General features: G+C 42.3%; 1 protein-coding gene across 2 annotated transcripts in view; it reads left to right on the top strand.

The window, feature by feature from the left end:
• FGD3 (FYVE, RhoGEF and PH domain containing 3) overlaps positions 1-20,444 on the top strand; it is a 113,913-nt gene that overhangs the window by 9,600 nt on the left and 83,869 nt on the right. The gene's annotated exons all lie outside the window — the stretch shown is intronic.

Raw genomic sequence — 20,444 nt, 5'->3', positions numbered from 1 at the left:
GTAATTTGGGAATGGCTTGGTAAAATGTGCTTAAAAATCTTAAACCTTGAGAGCACGGGCTTTAAACTTGGCTATTGGATTTCTGCTACATCTGTTTTTGCACCTGCCTTGCTTGGGTCTTCCAACCCCACAGGTATCAGCCTCTAAGAGTATAATCCAAATCTGCCAAACTCATTAGATTATCCTGGCTCCTGTTTCCTGATTTATTCCGTCAGCTTCATTGGATGAACCTAAAACTCCTCTTGAACCCAGGTCACCTCTTTGTCCCACCCCAGGACTATTGAGGGGCCCTCATGTGCTACCAGTGAAGCTCAGCATCAGCTTCCCACGTGCTTTTTCCATTTCTCGCTGTTGTTGGTCTCTCACCTCTCCTGATGTCTTGCAGTTCTGTGGTACCTTCAGGATACTCCTATCGACATGTCTTTCGAGATACGCTTCTGTTGTGGCATCTGCTTGGCAGAGAGTCTGTCACAAAAATTAATAAACCCCAGGTTGCTACAGTTGTAGGCTATCTTAGCATTGATCTTCGGATCCTTCTGGTGGCCAGATTGCAAAAACGCACCTTTGTGCTTTCAGCCCTCTGAAACTTTTGGTTTTAAATCCAGAACCTTGGGGTTTAGATGAATCACGTGCATGCAGTTTTGATAGCTGCAGAATGGTGCTGCTGCTTCCCTGGTGGTTTTTTTTTTTTGGTGTCCGTCTGTGTCCCGTCCCATTCCGTCTGGCCCCTCCTCTTCCCCACCCCCCGCCGAGAATTCATGTTCTGATATCTTGCAATGGAAAAAAATGATCTTATATATTAAATCAGACTTTTGAGCGTGTCAACTCTGGGTGTAGCTTGCAGAATTCTGGGTGTGGTGATATGATAAATAATGAAATTGGTCATCGTTGTCATTCCCTAGAACCGTGCATCCTACGGAGAATCCCCCAGGCGCCCTACCGAGGAGGCGCTTCGCACTGAACATGGGCTTTTTAAATTTCACTCTGTAGTGAGGGAAACAAGATGAGGCTTTATCCAATACCCATTTGATTAGTAAATTGATATCTCATATTGATCTACCTTTTAAAATGCATTAAAGATGTCTGAACCTCATGTGACTTATTTTGTAAAAATACTGCAAAATTATCCTCTGCACTGAAGGCCTTAGAAGACTTTTTTGTGGTATATAATTGAAGTTTTGCTTTTTAAAATGTTTGGGATTTTCAAAGGAAGCACAGTTGTGAAAGGGGAGCAGTTCAAATGTAACTCGATTCTGTAACTTCCCTTTTGATTTAGTTAGTTTTTTTTTTTTTTAAGACTCAAAAATCTGTGGTGGTTTAAGTTTTTGGTTTGGTTTGGTTTAAGTTGATGATGATGACTGTAGTGGTGTCCCCTTGCTGAAAAGGCATATGGCAGACCTTAAAATCGTTATTTTGTCAATCTGGCATAATGATGCAAGAGAGAAGACGGTCATTCATTTCAATTAGAAGCAGAGTACGCAGAGTGCTCTGGTTTTTGGTTTTTCAGCAACTTTGGTGTGAAAAGACATGACCCAAAGGAATTTTACGTTTTTACCCCTGACCTGACACCTCTGCTGCCAGATAGTGAGGGGAGGTCACACTTAAAGTGATTAACTGAGGATGGAGCAAGATAAAGCCTTGTCTGAACAGCCAGATAGGCAGTACTTTGCATGGGTATTGATTCTTCTTGGATGTCTTATAATGTCAGTGGACAGACAGTACGGGACTCGAGTCAGTCATCCATGTCGCATGCCTATAGAGAAAGGGAATCTGTTTGAAAAATGCTTTTCCGAAAGGGAACCTGGACTGGAAATATTGGTGGTGATGTTCAAGTTACCGTTAGATTTATATGCAGAGTTCTACTTAAAATGCTGCGTCTTTATTGTATGTATTTTTAGGTGGTGTTATGGCTGGGTAATAGACTCATGGAAATATGTCTCTTGAATGAATGTGTAATTAACGCTTTATATTATGTCCAGAATAAAGAAAATATAAATCACAAGATTTTTATTCATAAGGACTGCATTTAGAATCATAGAATAGAACCGTAGGATCATTAGGTTGGAAAAGACCCTTGCGATCATCGAGTCCAACCATCAACCCCATTGTAGAAAGTTCTCCCCTACACCATATCCCCTAACACCACATCGAAACGACCTATTTAGCAAATAGGTTTGATTTTTCTTACTTAGGAATATGCAGAAACTGGATGTGGATTGTTACACTTTCTTGTTTGGGCTCTGATTTTTATTGGTTTTGTTTTTAGTGATGAAAAGGTGTTGTCCTGTGTTTACCTGATGCTTCAGCTGACTCTGAGTTTGTCCCCACTCCCTGCATACAGGTGGTGTATTCAAAATGGTGTGTAGATCTTGAGAGTGTAGATCTATCTACAATAGAGCTGGTATTGATGCTTGGATTAAACTGTTCTATCTGATATTTTTTTTTCCCCCTCCTTTTAAAATATGTTAAATGTATTTTTAAGAGCTCCATGCTGGATCTCACAATTGCAGGATTTGAGCTAGTTTGTTTAAACAAAAAAAACAACAAAAACTGGAAGTCTGCATTTTTTCTGCATTGTTATTTTTACACTTCTTTAATGGCAGTCATGATAAAGTCTGATTTATGCAGGGTTTGTGGCACAGACTCAGCTGTGGATTTCTACAAGCAGAATTTTAGAGAGCTTAGAAGTGTTTGCAGAAGTTAGATAATGGCAGTATTTGGTGCTGTGCCCTGGCTGAAGTATGTAGCATATTAAGTAAAGATATCGACGTATCTGTTCTCGTCCTTCGGGCTGGTCTAAATGGGTCAGTGTTGCTCCTCTCTCTTCAGGCCCGCTCATTAAATCTGTTCTGTGTGGTCCGAATGTAAGGGCTAAAATCAAGATAAATGCATTTTCAGGTTTTTTTGACTGTTGAAATTAAATCTTGCATGTTTTTTGGTTTGGATTTTGTTTCGTAGTTTGGGGTTTTTTTTAATATATTAATTGCAGCACAGTCCCTTCTTGAGAGCAATCAGGAATATGACTTCCTTCCTTCCAGGCTGTTTTTCAGTGCTGACAATTGTCTTCTAAATATTTGGTCCGAACTGGCAGATTCACGCTCCATCAGGCAGACCTGCTTCCGAATCCATTCCTGGCACAGTAACTTTTCCAGAAGGTTAATGCAAACACTTACAGTTTCTTCCTTCCCTCAACTTCTGTCATACTGACCATGTAAAAATAACTATTTGTTTTTAAATTTGAATTATTTTCTTTTGCTAGGCTCCAAATTTGGGAGTGCTCTTTAACCTCTCTTCTGCTAAGCCAACTTGTAGGTATCAGGACCTGGCTCTTTGGGGCTGAACATGTAAACTAGGCTGAGGTGTGGCCAGGGTAGCTGAGGGTCTGCTGGCTGGGAAGACAGCAAAATCTTTGTTATAAGTACTGTTTTGCAGGCGGGGGAGTGGGGGAATGGGGTTGTGTGTGTTTTTTAAGCAGGTCTTTGAAGAAGGGAGACCCTATAGCAGCTTTCTAGCATCTGAAGGGAGTCTACAAGAAAGCTGGAGAGGGACTTTTTACATGGGCATGCAGTGATAGGATGAGGGGTAATGGCTTCAAACTGAAAGAGGGGAGGTTTAGATGAGATATTAGGAAGAAATTTTTCACTCTGAGGGTGGTGAGCCCCTGGCCCAGGGTGCCCGGAGAAGCTGTGGCTGCCCTATCCCTGGAGGGGTTCAAGGCCAGGTTGGACGGGGCTTGGAGCAACCTGGTCTAGTGGGAGGTGTCCGTGCCCAGGGCAGGGGGTGGCACTGGGTGATCTTTAAGGTCCCTTCCAACCCAAACCATTCTGTGATTTTCTGAAAATAACATCGTCTGTTGTACACATGATGAAATACCTCCGTCCCAGTTGAGGCAAACAGCAGATCCTTGGCTATTGCCAAGGTTCAGCTTTAGTTTGCATTATATGTTGCCAGATCCTTGGATGGGTTTGCCACTAGAAAAGGAATATTATCTTCCGAATTCAGGTTGGCTAACCCACTCTTAAAAGTGGTTTTTACTTACAACCAACAAAATGGTTGTAAGTTAGGGCACACCGTAGTCTTATATCATGTACCCAGGATTGTTATAAACAGTGAAATGCTTTCTGGTCTCTACACAGTCATGTTGAGTTTCATGGCTTTTAGGATGACACTTCAAAAACAAGCACCGATACTCGATTTTTAGTGCCATAGGCAGCCTACAATGCTAAGCAGACCCAGTACAGCAGAAGATAAAATATTTACCAGTGTCTTGTCAGGGAAGAAAAAGATTCTTCTGATTTCATGGGGATTCAGTATATTCCCTTGCAATTATATCCAGCTTTGTAAGAAAATTGGTATTTATTTTGCTGAGCTTTAGGTCATAAGTACGCTCAGAGATCTCTCTGAACCAACCTTGGAGTTTCCTGCAAGTCATGGCATGGGTTTTCTCTCTTTCACGTTCAAATGTTGGGTAATCCTTAGGTTGTTTTTAAAAGTGTTTGAGGATACAGATTATAAAGTCATGTCAGTGTTTAGGATCTGTGGTGCTTAACAGTTAGTGATTCTCTTCAGCACATCAGTATCATTAGGAAAAAGCCCAAGCTATTATAAGTTCTTTTTCTATTATCTTTTCCACTCTCTAATGACAGGCTCATTTAATGGGCTTTATCATTTAGGTGGCATGACGGACATTGGTCAATAAGAGCAGGAAATGACGGGGAGAAATGTTTACTGTGTGCTACACCCCTCTGTTCCAATGGGAAAATAAAAGTAGGAGCAAAACTGTTTTATTTTTTTCCCTTCGTTTTCCTCTTAGTCAGATGGGTGCAAGTTCATTACAGTGGAAATCAGTCGAAGAAGCTCCGTTTGCGGTTCTGCTTATGAAGAACATGGGTCCATCTAGAAAGACTAGATTTCTTTGAACTTGGGAGACAAGGCAAAATTGCAGCAGCCAAAGGTGTCTGGTGTTCTTGTGGTGAATATAAGATGTTTTATGATCAGCGGCTCAGGGGGTTAAATATATACTTAGGAGGGCAGTGGGAAAAGTGAGATGCTGGATGCTGAAAAGTGGGGGGATTGGGGTTCGGTCAAAAAAAGGAGCTTTGCAATAGTCTTACTCAGCGGGGAGTGCTCTAAACCGTTGACGACTCTGCAGCAATTCTGAGCGTCTTGCAGGGGGTCACCGCGGTAGCGGGGATTGTCTTGGCATCTTGTAATGGCTAATCAAGTCTGAGAGAAGAAAAGCATTTTCTGCATTTCTGCAGCTGCTCACCGGTGCTCCACTGGTGCTGCAGGAAAGCCCTAATTGCTAACATTGTTAGGGATTCTCTCCCCCCCACCCCCTTCCCACCCCCCCATCCCATTGCAATTCTGAGTTAGTACTGTGCTGGCAGACAGCATACTTGGCACCAACAATAAAGGCAACACTAGAAAGAAGTGCGTTTAAGGAATCTGTAACATGTATGTCAGGAGAAGATTTCTTTAGTTGGAAACTGGTGCCGTGGTGGAGTTCTGTCTGTTTGTATTGAATAAACTGGCATTTAATTAAGTCCTCAGAAGACCACAGATCTCTACTGGAAAAAGTGGGTGTTGTAGGAAATTCTAGATATAGCCATGCTAATTCTCGTAAATCTCTCAGCTTCTTTCCATGCCCCTAAACATAGGGTTTGCAATCCCTAATGGGGTATGAAGACACCGTATTGAAGTGGCTTTACTTGGCACTGTGTTAAGACATTCTGGGGCCTTGAGCCGTAACACAACTTGATTCTGGCACCGTTGTTGCACTGCAGTTTGTGCAGGAGGGCTCCTCTTATCATATATGCAGAGTCAGGAGCTTTTAATCCTCCTAGATCTAATGGCAAGACCATATCTTCACCTCGTGGCACCAGGGGTACACGCATGGGGCTGTATACTGATTATTGTTCTTTTTGTGTTGTTTTTTAATAAATATTTTAACCTCCTTAGTTACCTTAAGTGTTTTTACATTTTGCCCAAAACAACTGGGCATGGAATTAGGAGGTTACTGGGAGGCGAGGTGCTGCTCGCATGACTGTTGTTTCAGCTTTTTGTGCAGTTAGGCAGGCCGTGTTTTGCGCTTAGTCGCCTGACAGTTTTGAATCAGGAGAACCAGAAACTTGTCCTGTTTCAGGTACTGACTTGGACTGTATAATTTAAACCACTGAACCTTTAGTTGTTAGTATAGAGTACTTGCACTTTAATCTAACTGGGAGTCAGCTACCTTTGAATTGAGCCTTGAGGTAATCTTTTTGGTCTTCGTCAGCTCAGTTGGACTTCTGACAGCTCTTGAGAAAGTCGAGAGGAGGACTGGCTTTGTTTCCTCTGATCTATTGAAGCTTTTTGTCTCCTTCTTACCTCATCTGGGGCAGTTGAAGACTTTATTTGGAGTCTGAAAAAAGAGGGTTAGATTATTTTGAACTGACTGGAAAACACTGCTGGACTTGGGAGCTTCAGCTTTAAGGCTGCCCAAAGGCTTGGACTGGATCTAGGCCAGCTTGTTATTGGCAAGGCAGCTCTTTGCATGAAGAGCTGGGTCTCCTAGTGTTTTGGATACCTTTAAGGTTTCAACTTGATTTGGAGTGTCATTTAGTGATTTAGAGCCGCATAGTCTCCCTTGCAATCAGATGGATCAGCTCTCCAGCCATGGCGTCAGCATCTATCAACGGCAGCTGTGACTTGGGATGTGGAGGTGAGCAGTCCCGTGGGTGCTGCCTGGTAGAAATCCCTGCTGAGAAGCTTTCTTTCTCTCACCTCCTGAACAGCCTGGACTTTGTTTAAAAAAAAAAATGCTGCAGTGGTTGGCTTCTCTCTTGTGTCAGGTTTGGGGGAAGACTGGATTTGGCTAGTACAGGAAGGCATTTAAACCGTTCCTGGAGTATTTTTCTTTCTGGTTCAGGAGTGGGAAGCAGTTCCATTTGGTATTGCCCTTGTTAGGGTGTATTCTTAGGTTTTAATGTTTAGCAATAGGTTTTGCTTAGGTAAAACATTTATTTTTAGGTTTAAAATATCAAAGAAAGGGAAAATAGCTCATGTCGGCTAAGTCTCCATCAGCAATAAATGCAGCCTGTAGAAGTGGATCTGTGTAAGGAAGCTGGTGCTGAGGACTGCCCTGTGTGTGTCTGAAGGGCTCTTACATTAAATCAGCTCTAGATAGGCCCTATGGACCCAATGCCTGTTAGCTGCTGTTGGGTGCTAGGTGCACTCCTTGAATGCCTCTTCTAATTTCATTTCCTCCAAAGGGAGTCCGGGTCGTATGCTCCCAGGCTGTGCTGAGCTACAAACCAAACACAGTAGGGTGAGGCGAGGTGGGAGACTGGCTTCAAAGGAGCTCTCTGGTCAGAACTAAAATGGGGACGGTGACACATCCATCGTTAGCCCTGCTGAAATCCTGCACGGCGGGGTTGGACGGCTGGCTTGGTGGGGCCATGCTCCACAGCTCAGATTGAGTGTTGGCTGGTATTCTCTGCCCAACGTTTGATCCCGCGCAGGGAAGGAGTGTCAGAGCGTGGATTGATTCTGTATCCAAAAGGCGTACTTTGCTCATCAAGTTAACTTTGGATTAATACTCGAGCTTGATGGAGTCTAACGTCTGTAGACCTTGACAAACAGAACCATGTTGTGAAGGCTGGGTTGCCTTCTCTGGCAATCAGATTTTGCAGTGGTTTCAAACAGTTAAAGTTGCTTTAGTGCCATCGATAGCCATGATCTTCCATAGTAAGTGATGAAATTGTTTGAAAGGCCAGGAAGATACTGCTGATCTTTCTGCCTTGTAACATGATGAACACTCATCATCTTCCTAACAGCTTGAGTGTTTCCCAAAGGTATCTGCACCATGGTTTGCTTATCAAGTTTGCTAAACGATGTATTTCAAAATAGATGTCTTTAAAGTAATATATTTGGTGGAGTGGGGGGGAGGAGTTACTTTTAGGGTGGAAGCATTAAAACTGATAGAAGTTAATATTTTGGTGGTGATCCTGGCAAAGACTTTTCTTTCTCTTTTTTAATCTTCGTAGCTTGGTTAGAAGTTTATTGTAGTTGCTCTTCTGGCTCTGCATCCTCTTCGGTGATAAGAAAGGAGAAGTATATTTTTTTAAATCATCATGTCAGAGGTAGCTCGTCTTGGTGTAGAGAGAGGAGACCAGAACGTGTGTTGAAATGCACAGAAAGAAATAGGAAGTTTCGTTTCTAGCTTGTATTTGCTTTTTTATTTAAAGCGTTACAGCTTACCTGTTGGCCTTGGTTAAGGCATCTGATTTTTTTATTCTTTTTCCTCATGAGGGGAAACAGTTTGACATACCACTGAAGTTGATTGTTTTCTTTTAAAGCTCCAGTTCCTGATTCAGGTAGTTACGTACGGATCTCAGATTACATTTTTTAAAAAAGTCAGTCATTTGACCAAGGGTTTTTTAGTGTCTTTGCTGGAGACCTATAGCTTTCTGAATGCTTTTTAGTAGCTTTCAGATAGTAAGTCGTAAATAACTGGAGTTTCCTGAACTTCAGTGAGGTAAGTCCATCAGATCCCCAGGTGTGTTATGAGAGTCTTATGGCCGATCCTCTTCTAAACACCTGTACCTGATAGAGGTTTGCACTTCTGTTTGCGTCTCTGAGGTCACAGGTAAATGTTCTCTCTGCTTAGTTTGTTTATTTTTACTTCCGTAGTAAAATTTGCTCTAAGGAAAGGTTACTTTCAGTGCAGTTCTGTATCAATCCACCAGATGACACTTGATGCTTACAGATGAAAAGATGAGTGGTCTTGCATTAAAAATTCTGTATTCCTTTGTTGATTTAGAAAAAGAAAAATTGAGAACATTTTGTTTCCAAAATGTTTTCATATGGTACTTGTAAAATTTTAAGTGTGCATATCAGAAATGCTTATATGATCAGAATTGCTTATATGCTCTACTTGGGCTTTTCCTACGTGCCCATAAGAAAGAAAAATAAAAATTGAGGGTAGACGTTTTCATAAAGGCTTTGAACAAAACTGTGCAGAAGGTAAAACCACAGTCATAGTTACCTTCTGATGAACTGCTGTCAGAAATTATACTCTTGTTGAATGAGAGGTTAGTGGTGGGAGCAAGGACACTCGGAAGGGTTTACGCTGTTAGGCCCATCGGAAGGGGAGTCTTTTTGTAGTCCGTTTCTGCGGTGGAGTCCTGGTGACTTTGCAGGCTTTACCACAATACGGACACTAATTACAAATACGTAGGTGGTTCAGACGCAGCTTTGTCAGTGCACAATGCTGTTGAACACATACTCGTCCGTGCAAGCCAAGCTGTGATGAGAAACCAAGGGAAGGTCGCTCTGTTTTGTACCAACGCAGAGCTGAACTCACTGAACAGCAGCGGTGTGTTAAGACAGAGGATTAAAATCCGGTGTTAGCGTACAGCTCCTGTGTGTATTTTTGTGTGCGTAGGAAACCGGGTAGACAAATGAGCCAGAAAATTTTGCTGTAGTAATACTTCTTTTCTTAAGTCAATAAAATAATGTGATGTAAAGGGCTCTGGGTGGTGGTTTTTATCAACTTGGACTCACACCATCAGATACTGAACTCAGGGTGAGTACCAGAAGGCCCCCAAGTGCTGGGGAAATGGGGCTCCATCCCTTTGCGACAGATCCTGGAGGCACATTACGTCCCCAGCTTGGTGGTCGTGCCGTATTTATCTCAGCGGTACTTTTGTACACCTCTGACAGTTTCTCACGGCTGCTCATCCTGAGAAGCAGTTGATAATTAGGGAGAGGGAAGTACGAAATGGGTTGCATTTAGCTGTTGCAGTTCAAACTATGTAGTATTAGGAGACTTAGAGACGTGTAGAAAGGGTCGGTAGCTGGTTTGTAAGTAAAATGCTTAATTTTATATGAAGTAGTCCCCCTCCTGCCCAAAAACTTATTTTCTTGCAGTTTTTGCTCTCCTCATGTCTTTATGCTCTGCTGAACATTTTATTAAGGTACTGTGCCTAAGTGATATGAGCAATTACATTGTGATTTTGGCAGTAACGTGCCTCACTGGTGTTTTTAATCAAAAGCTTTAAAATTACTCTAACATTTTATCGATACTATCTTTGAAATAATGCAACTTGAGTAGCCAGCACATGAACTATGTTTCTTTTCCCAATGGCAAACATAAATCTGTGGCTGTGCCTTGCTTGTTTTCCAAGGTAACTTACTTGTGTTTCCTGTTTTATTTATGAAGCAGCTGGTTTGCATTGCTCAGCAAAGTGTCTGCTTTGAGGCCCTCAGTCCTGGGAAGCGTTTTGCTTTGCGTGGCTGTGACCTGGCATTCGTGCTTCAACGGGCGTCCTCTGAGACACTTTGACATCCTTGTTCCTCTTAATGCCGTTCCTGATGATGAGAGAAGGCACAGCGAGCACAGACGTTTGAGAGACGTTTCCAATCTGAGACATCAGAGTATGGTCCGAGGATTTGGCGATTGTACTGGATTGACTGAAATGTAAACTGGGCATTTCCTGAGGGATATTTTTTTATTTTTTATTTTTTATTTTGGCCTGGTTGGAAAATACCAAATCATGGCACCTGATGTAGCTCCTGCAGAATGCTTTGCGCTTAAACATACTCAGCATCCACGGTGCAGGCAAGGGGGTGGTGGCGGCACCACGGAGGTCACCCGTGCTGGCTTTGCTGCTGGAGCTGGGAGATTGCAAACCGCGAGATGTCCTTGCAGTCCTGAGTGCTCGGTGCTGTGTTTTGCTCTTTGAAATTAGCTTTTCTGATGAGCAATATAAAGTCTGAAGAACTTAGGGTTTTATGGGGAAATTTTGAAACCTCAAATTCAATGCCAGTATTTTTGTTTGGTTGTCTGGTTTTTTTTTTTAGTAAAAATGAATCAAAAAAACTACCCCCACCTGATAAACCTTGTCTATTTTAATGCACTAGAACGTATTACTCTCTCTCTGGACAACTAGTACAGGGCAAAAAGTCTGCAGGACAGGAGAAGTGAAGGAGAATGATATTTGTTGCGGAAGACGTGGGAATCATCTGCTTAGCAGATGTTTAAAATAAGTCTTGCAACTGTTCTGCTTATAGATTTGTGTGTGTACATGGTTTTATGTACGTTCTTGGTATAAAGACAGAGTTCCCCTGAAAATACCCCTGATCAGTTAGTGATATGGCAGTATATATGTTGTCAAGTCCACCTGTGTTTGAAATCTGTCCCAATATAAATCTTGGGGAAAATTCAGGATGGATCGTTTCCATTAGTGGACCCTTGCCCAGGAATTTAGTTCGCTCTGCGTAGCTGGAAAGATTGGGTTGTTTGTCTGTTCCCGACTGCTATTTTTAAGGAGCTGCAGATCTATGCTATGTGGCCCACCTTGTACGTTTCCACTGCCTTTTTTTTTTATATATTTTTTTTTAATTTTTTTTCCCCTTTCCTCAAGTTGAAGAGAATGCAGAGAAGGCTTGAAGAATTGCTTGTGGATATTGACCTGGCCTAGTGATAGGTTTCTTTCTAACTTTGTAGGAAAAAAAAAAAAAGGAGAGGGGAAAGATTGGACACGTGGAGCTGCAGGCACCTCCTGAGAGCAGACCAGCGCCAGACGTATGGGTGTCTTCTGGAGAGCTGCTGCTCAGAGCTGGACTGAGAGCCGCTGGAGCTGAAGGGCCGCGGGCATGCGTAGCGGTGTTGTCTGTCAGCCTAGCAATTCCTTTAGCTAAGGTCCAGGTTTTTAACGTTCAATGTAAATGAACAATATTTTATTTATGGTTGCAGGATTTAAGCTGACTTTTGCAAATCTACAATTCTACTTTTTTCAGGTCTTATACACTCTCTTTAGCCCAGGCAGAAGTTTGGATGTTGTCTAAGTCAGTCAAAGGGTCAGTCCGGGATCAATTCGGGAATACTGTAAGAACGGCTCACTTGCGAAGCTCTGTGGTCTCCCTGGGTGAGATGCTGCAAGACCTGACCGTAGGGGTACCTCCATTTAGATGAGAGGTGGACAGTCCTAAACACAGCTTGGAAAGCTCTTAAGTGTCAGGAAGAACATTAAAGTTTATGTTTGGGGGGTTGGCGAAATCGAGTTCAATAACTGGTACCCTTTATAAATGGGTCTGAGTTTCCCTTTGTCTTTTATCCTGTGCACACACTGAAAACGCATCCTCACCCCTTCCCCTTTCGCTTCCTTCACCCCTCACACCTAGGCAGTATACTAAAATAGAGCAATTCCACTTCTGATCTCACGAAAGCTAAGCTGGGATGAAATAGTTTACAGGCCATAGTATGTCCCTCCTCCCCTCCCTCTTCCCTTTCCGTCTGTTATCCAAATCCTTTCTTTTTCACTTTCACTCTTTTTTTTTTTTCCTTGTATTGTTTACGGCCAACTCTTTTGTTACTCTTTTCTTCATTTTTGTCTCAAAGCCCCATAAAAGAATTATACTGAAAAATAAAGCAGTAATTCTCAGCCAAGATGAACTTTTAAACTGTTCAAAGGAGATTTGAAATTAGGCAGTGGGAGTTTATGCATCCCTAATTAGAAGCAAAACTAAACAAGCACGACAAATTTATTGATGATAAACCTCAGCCCTGATTAAACATCTGTTGAAGCTCAATTTAATAAATTACAGCAGATTATTGCTGCCTGAGATGCAGTTACTGGGTGTTTGCCGGCCTCTGGAGGAGCCGCATCGCGATGTGTTTGTGGGAACAGTAAGGGCAAACCTGGGGCTCTGTCTGCTGCGCGCGGCTTGCTGCAAGAGTTAAGAAAGTCCCTTGTTGTTCTTAAAATCAAAGTAATTTGTTTCATTAAAAAAAAAAAACAAAATCCAGAATCTTCTCAAGGTATACTACTGAAGGGGACAAAAGGTAGCACATAAAACTTAATTTTCTTTTTCATTAAAGAGGATCTGAGCAGATCCTGAAGGCAAGCAGAGGTTCCTCAGAGGAACTTTACCTAGGGCAACAAGACATTTAGCTTAATATAAACTTGAGCTTACTCGTGCGGAAAATCGTGTTTTACAGGTTGGAGAAGAGTACAGCAGGACAGCAGTCACGAGGCGGTTCAGTGAAGCTCTGGTTTAGCGCTGTTGGAACTAACCCAGGGGCACGGGTGGTTGGTTTGACTCCCGGCACGCACGTTTTCCCACTGTGGGAAACCTGGGCATTTCTTGAATATGGTGGTTCGCCTCTCCTCGCTTCACTTGTGCCCTACTTCGTTTTTTTTTTCTCCTACAGTCCAACAGGTCTGCATTTTGGGGTTTTTTTTGTAACTGGTACGGTCTTTTCCCACCTCTTCCATACAGGGATACTCTTTTTTCGTATTCATTTAGCAATACCGAAAGATATTTCCTCGAGAAAATGGGTTTCTTGAGCCAAGAATGTATTTCCAAGTGTTTGTCTAAAGCATGTCATTAGTATGGACAAAACAAACGATAACCAGCCCAAATCCAAACCTCTTGGCAGCAAACTAGAACAAAGAACTCTTTTGACTGTCTTGTGCCAGATATTTAAACCCAGGCAAGAGACTGTGCTTAAAAGAACAACATTCAAAATAGAAGCCCTGGGTGCCGTAAAATAGGCAAGTTAGTGCAAGAGAAGAGGGCCTGGTAACGTTATTCCTCCAGCCAGGATGTAGTTTCATGGCTATTTGAAAAATAAGAGAACAAAAGTAAATCCTTCTCCTGCAAATGCTGCGTTTTTTCTGGGTCCAAAGCGTCTCAGGCTAAGCTCCTGTCATGGAGCAGAGCTCCTCCGAATAGCCCTGCTCGGCGCCCCAAAAGGATGCTGCAAAATAGCAGCTGGCAAAAATCAAAGAATTCAGTCTGTTGATTTGTATTCCTTTGTCTGGTTCCCTTCAGCAAAAACCTGCGAAATCTCAGCTGGGAGGTGTCTGAATTTTTGTAATTGATAGATTATTCCGTGTCAATAGAAATGTTACTTCATAAAGTGCTTTGGGATTTTTTTTTATTATTTTTTTTTTTAAAGTCTTTTGTGGAATAAGATTATCATTAAGTCTGATTAATTATGATTGAACGCGTTCCAGAATCCAAGATGAAGGCTCTAGAAACTACAGGCTTGAGTTGATTGTAATTTTACAGATCTTTGTACAGGCACTGATTTTTGATCGATGCAATATAGAAATTCATAGGAATGCCCAGATTTTTTTTATTATTTATTTATTTATTAAATTTGCATGAATACAGTTTTAACTTTTCCCTTGGTGTAGGAAGATGCACTGATTTGCCATGCCAGGCAAGTGTGCTGCTGCCAGTTCCTGGCAAGGAAACTAGGTCATTTGTACCTCTTAAGCCTGGTAGACAAATGAGCAATTGAGTGAATTGTAACCTTTCTCTTTACAGCAAAGGATAAAATGAAGGGGAAAATTAAAGAAAGACCTTTGCTTTGTTTTACATGAAAGCATACACATGTACAGATAATTGCAAAAGCTGCGGAATAAAGCTTTGAATGCAAAAGCTTTTTTCATAAATCAGAAGTAGAGTAATAGGCTGTGCTACAGTTGCTAATATAATCATGGTCTCTTTGTTACTGTGCAAATTTCTGCGAGTAATTAGTCTAACACCATTTTTGTTGTTTCTGAATCAATTTGAAAACGGAGCAAGAGCAAGCAGAAGACCTCTGGTGCCAGTTGGGTGTTTAAGTAGAGGAAAGCAACGTAGCGTTCTGCCTGCCCCAGTGGGAGACGCGTGCGCCAAGCCTGAAACCAGCGCAGAGGAGAAGACTCTCCTATTGCAGGGTGCTGTCACCTTCGCTCGTGAAAAATGGCTCTTTATTCAATTACATTAATGAAATTAAACCTTTCAATTTCTTTGGCTAAGGCTGCTGTATTTTGGCATGTGGATGAGAACTGGTCCCTGTTTAGAGCATCCCAGATCTACGTATAGATCCTTACAAAAATACAGTTTCTGTTTTGTATAATATTACTTTAATATAAATTGATATATGCCTCTTTCCATGTGCCAACGGATACCTTTTTAATAGAGTTGTGAAAGCGAATCCAATGCTCTTCTACTTGTGGAGGAGAAGACCTTTCCAACGTTAAACCTTGTAGTGGCAGCTGTGGAATGACCCTGCTTCAGCGTAGCATGAAGAGGAAGGATGCTCTTTGCAAGACTTGAAGTTTTGCTTGGAAGCACTAATTTAAATCTTTTAAGGGAACGATCTCTTTGCGAGTATACTTTGCAAGTACTCTGGTGCAAATGAATCTCTATGGTAGGATACTGGGTTCTTTTTACTGCTTCTTGCATGAAATGCTATTATGGTACTGACTTCTTTGCATGGTGTCGGTTCTCTGTGTGCTCCTTTACAGGTTTTTTTTCTGCAGAATTGCATATTCTGCTTGCATTGGACCGTGACTAATGTACGGATTTGCTTTCTCTAGTGCCAGTGATGTTCTGCCAGTGTTTTAGCAGGGGATTCCCTCAAGAATTCCCCGGCTTCTCCCATGTGGCCAGGAGTTGTGTGCATCAAGAATACATGTACTGCGTTTATTTACTTTGGGGAGTGGGAAAACAAAGGCTCCCGTTTACTTTTTTCTTTTCTGTTTTTTCTGAAAAGATACCACCAGCTCAACAGCTGGTGCCGGAGGGGGCGGCAGCCCTGTCACGGGAGCTGGGTAGGACGCCCTGGCCAGGAGTTCGTGCTCCAGTTCTGTTCCCGCTGTGAAACCTTGGCAACACTTTCCTTTTTTTTTTTTTTAGTTCTTTTTTTTTTCCTTCCTTTTCTTTCATTTTCAAGCATTCTTTGTTTGGACTGTGAACAAAGACTGGTTTTAATACGTACTTGTACAGTGCCTATCTTGCTGGGCTCTGCTTTCCTTTGGGATTGTTAGGAGTAATAATAAAATTAAAACTAGACACTGGTCAAACAAGCTGCTATCAAAATGCTCTCACCAAGAGCAAGGGCTGTCGTTCCACGTCCAAAAAACACGTGAAAGCCACAGAAATGCAGGTGATGGCTTACCTTACATCAGGCGTATACGCCTGTTGAGCTAATTGCAGAAATTCATTCTCTTCACTGCCGCTTCCCCTCCTCTCCTTCTCCCCACGCCCTCCTGCACCCCCTGAAGCACATCCAAACGCTGCGGCCAGCGCTAGTGTTGTGTGGAGAGACCATGACCACCCACCAGGGCACCGGGGGGGGCTCGGGGAGACCTCTGTGTCCTGGTGGTGGGGGGGTTATCTTTTTTTTTTTTTTTTTTTTTTCTTTTTTTTAGTATGGGGAGGATGATATGCTCCTGAGATCCTGTAGGATGACTGTGTCCGGGATTTGGCAAGAGGATGAGTAAAAGTAGCTTTAGAAAACGCAGCCTCTAATGAAGGTGTCTGTGTGCGGTTTGCTGTTTCGGGAAGGATCTATGGATTAAGTGCCCCTTTTTCATACTTGGCAAAATAAGCAAATGTGAGCATTTTTCAGCCTGTCTTTACTGCTGGACGTTTTTCTAGTACCGGATTTCAGAACTTCACAGACCCGAGCGCTAACAGTGTGCTGCTCTCTGGCACTGTCTGCTATGGCAGCAGAGATTAGAGGTTTGGGAAGAAAATTACTCGCTGGTGTGTTGTTTGTGAATAATTTTTTATTCCCGTTGCTCTTAAAGAGTCGATGCATAAAATGAATCGGGGAAAATTACTGTAACAGCAGCAAACTACCTCTTTGTAAGTTTGTAGTTATTAAAGGGAATGATTGTCAAGGTGTATACACATACACGTATACACATATACGTAAAATATATGCACATGCGTGTGTATATATATAAAATTAAGAATTATATATATAAAATTAAGAATTATATATATAAAAATTTAAAAAGAATTGACCCGACTCACGCTCTTGCTAAAGCCGTTCAGAGTACACAACTGTGGTTCCCTTTGTACAAAGGCTATCTTTGTTTTTCATGTGAAGTCATAGTCTATTTAAAACTCTTGTGTTTTAATAATGGATTTTGCTGGAAACTGGAGGAAATGAGTCCGTGGGGTTTTGTCCTGATAAAAACCAAATTGGAAATTGCCAAGTCAACTGTGAATAAATACGAATGTCTTATTTTGTTGTTTCTGCTTTCCGGTTTTGTTCCTCTTTTCTCAATGTTTTGGAAAAAAATTATAAAGCTCACATCAGTGACTTCATACAAGTAAGTTCTACTTAACTTTCAAAGCGTATACTGACAACGGAAATAAAATGAGCATGGCAAAAAGGCACTTCACACCTTTCACATTCATTTCTGATGCAGGTTTGCTGCTGAAGGCAGGTACTAGCACTGCCTGGCTGTTGGGTGATGATGGTGATAATCATCCATTACCAGTACAACGAAATGTAGTACTTATTGAACACGTGAAATGGAAGTAGCAAAGATTTTTTTATACGAAGACACATTCATCTGGTTTTATTGCTGAATAATTTTTTTCCTTTTAGAAGAAAAATTAGCAAGCTTAAGTAGCTGAAGTTATTTGGGCGTTTAACCTTCTTTTGACACCAGTTATACCCTTCAAGTGACTTAAACTTCTCTCTTTCTTTTTCCTGCAGGATCTTAAGGGGAACTGTCTAAAATAAGTTGCAGAAGTCCATATGACCAGGGCAGAATTTTCTCTTCAGTTTGTTTGAGCCTAAAAAAGCAAAGATGCAGAGTCCTTAAAGGAATCTTATCTTTGCAGCAGAGGTGACTGACAGCAAAGCTAGTTCCATTTTCTCAAAACTTATTTGGTTTTCAAAAACTTATCTACCAGCTGAGCAGTGATAAAACACCATTGCTGGCTTAATACCACCAAGGAAGCTCCAAGTGTACTGAACAATCATGCTGTAAAGTTGCAGCGCCCCTGTAGTAACTGCAGATTTGGTGAGGGGGGTATAATTGATAAACACTGTTTCATGAGAAAAAACTTTATTGATATTTTAAACCAGCCTTAGTTTTCAGGCTAGCAACTCTAAGCCGTATTAGCATGTACGAGGAACATTTCTGCTGGTGTATGAGAAGGAAATGCCAGCCATCGGCAGAGATAGGTTTTAAAATGCTTAAAAAAAATCATTTCAGCATCCTTTCTTGTGACTCGGACTAGGTGAGAATACGTGGGAAACCTGCATGGCTCACAGAAAGCATCCTGAGTTGACCCCAGTCAGCTCTGCGCAGGGGAAAATTGTAAAAGTGCATATTGCAAACCACAGCCCACCCCTGGATACAACAGATACCTCTGTAAATCCATTTTCAAGAGCTGCTGCGCCATTTCAGTTTGAGTTGTTTTACTTGGGAAGCCGTAGCGTATTTGCGTGGCGCACTTGTGTAGCTCTCAGACAAGTCAATAGTTGTACATTTTTGTTGGTTATTTAAAAGTTAGCACTCCATTCAAAAGAACGGCTCTTTTGCGTAATGTTACCGTATGGCTCAAGTGATTCAGTGCATCCTCTGGGTTTTTTGGTGGTGTTTTTGCCCCATGCAACTACTGATATGATTAATACACAGCAGTTGAAGCGTCTGCATCAGGTACGTAGTGTGCAGTTAGGGAAGCTGCCAGCGTTTCCCTTTGTTTCGTACACAGGTGAACGTAGTTGTCAGTATTAAATAAAGGGTAGACAAATAACGGGTATCTCCTTGTTGCCTGTGTACATGATTTGAAGTGTTAGTTTATCCTTAACCATGGCCTTTTTTTTTTTTTTTTTTTCAATTATACCTCTATTTTCTTCTTCCAGCGAGAGGTTATCAATAATCTAAAAGCTACTAGCAACTGAGAGATTAATTCTTCATTTCGTTGCCTGCGAACAATTCTAATAAAAAGCTTCCAAGATTCCAGGAGGATCACATAGTAATGAATAGCCATCCACCTGTCATTCGTGTTCCAGTTACTCTTTCTCGATAAAAGACTGAAGTCTGTTTTTTCCCTTAGCTTTGCCCATCTGATATCTTGCCTTTTTCCTAGGAGACGTGGTATGATATGTTGTGTTACGTTCCTCAAGCCCAGTGGTATTCGCCACTTAAGCACAGGAGTGTAGGCTGGTAAGGATCCGTTGCTATTTAGCTGTTAGAAAGTCTAAAACAGTAATGCTTTTTTATTTGTTCAGCGAGTCTTTGAAGAAACCTCCTGGCTATCCTTTCTGGCCACACCTGGCTACATGTGATTTTTATATACATATAAAAATATATGTGTTCTTCGATTTTTGATGATCCACAGATGCTATTCCTGTAATTTCTTGGCCTTCAGCTGTGCCTCAGTTGTTACCTTTGTCTCTCCCTGGCAGGCTACCTTCCAAAGAGCAGGATAATACAGCTGAACTGCTCCCATGTGAATTCCCCTGCTCTTGCGGAGCTTCCTCGGTAGTCAACAGCGTGGCTTTTTAATCTGGTTTCCTGAGGAAGTGGGGTTTATGCAATTGTGCTGTCTGTCCTTCCTTGCTCTTGCGACTGCAGGCTCATTCCAGAGCAGGCTGATGAAAGGGGTAAAGAGCTCCAGAATACGATGGTTTTTTTTTTTTCTCTTTTTCATTTCAGCTTTTCCAAAATCCATTATTCGAATAGACAGGTTGCTAGAGAGGAGGAGACAAGTGGGCAAAACCATCGGGCTGGCACCTGCCAGCTGGGCGATGGACACATGGGTTGCTCCAGACTAGCCCCGTCCCGCGCGGGTGGGTGCCTGCTGGGGACGTGAGGGGCACGCCGTGGAAAGCTGGCGTCGCTGGGAAGGGACACGGCCAGAACCGTGTGGGCCTGGGCTGGGTGGGCCACGCAGAGCTGCTCCTCGCCTTTCGGCTGCAGCCGTGGCTGGGCTGCTCTGGTTTCTGGCTGTTTGGATTTTTAAGCCTCGTCAGCCCTTCCCCATGGCTTGCTTCTAGCAGTGGGTGTTCGGTGGCGTTTTGCCGCGTTTGCGTTGGCAGATTTAGTTCTGCTCTTCCCCGAGTTTGTGTAGGAATTGTGATTTTGCTTTGAGTGAAACTTTGCTATTAGTGGTCATAAAGACGTGATGGTGGGGGCAGCTGTGGGAGCACAGGAAAGCACAGAGTATCGTGCTCTGTGCGAGTCTCTGTGTACCATGTAATCAGCAGAACTTACTTCTATTGCGATGTCATAAAATAAATAACATGCGCATTTTATTTGTATTAGGCTTTTTTGATTTGTGGCCTAGTGAAGAAACACTGAAATCCTGTTTGGGGAGGAAAATGGGTGGAAATACGTGGATTAGGCTGTTTGCTCTCTGCCTCGCGGGAACATAGACTACCTTCCCTCTGGGGTTTCTCCACTCCTGTACCAGCAGTATGTCTTCTAGGGATGGTATATGTATGAACGTAATATTGCTTCATCTTCCTGCTGGGAGATGTTCTTGGGGAAGACATCTTTTCATACAATTTGGGGGTTTTTTTTCCCATCTCTCAAAGAAAAGGTGCTCTTCCACAAGCTGCATGTTGAAAAAGCCTTTAGTAATTCCTGTGTGTTCAGAGACAGCGCGTGGGGACTTTTTTCACGTGGAAAATTTAAATACGTTAG

This window comes from Larus michahellis, chromosome 10 (genome assembly GCF_964199755.1).
Source record: "Larus michahellis chromosome 10, bLarMic1.1, whole genome shotgun sequence".
NCBI classification, from domain to species: domain Eukaryota; kingdom Metazoa; phylum Chordata; class Aves; order Charadriiformes; family Laridae; genus Larus; species Larus michahellis.
The sequence above is the reverse complement of the archived record's forward strand: the minus strand, read 5'-3'. Positions and strand labels throughout refer to the sequence as shown.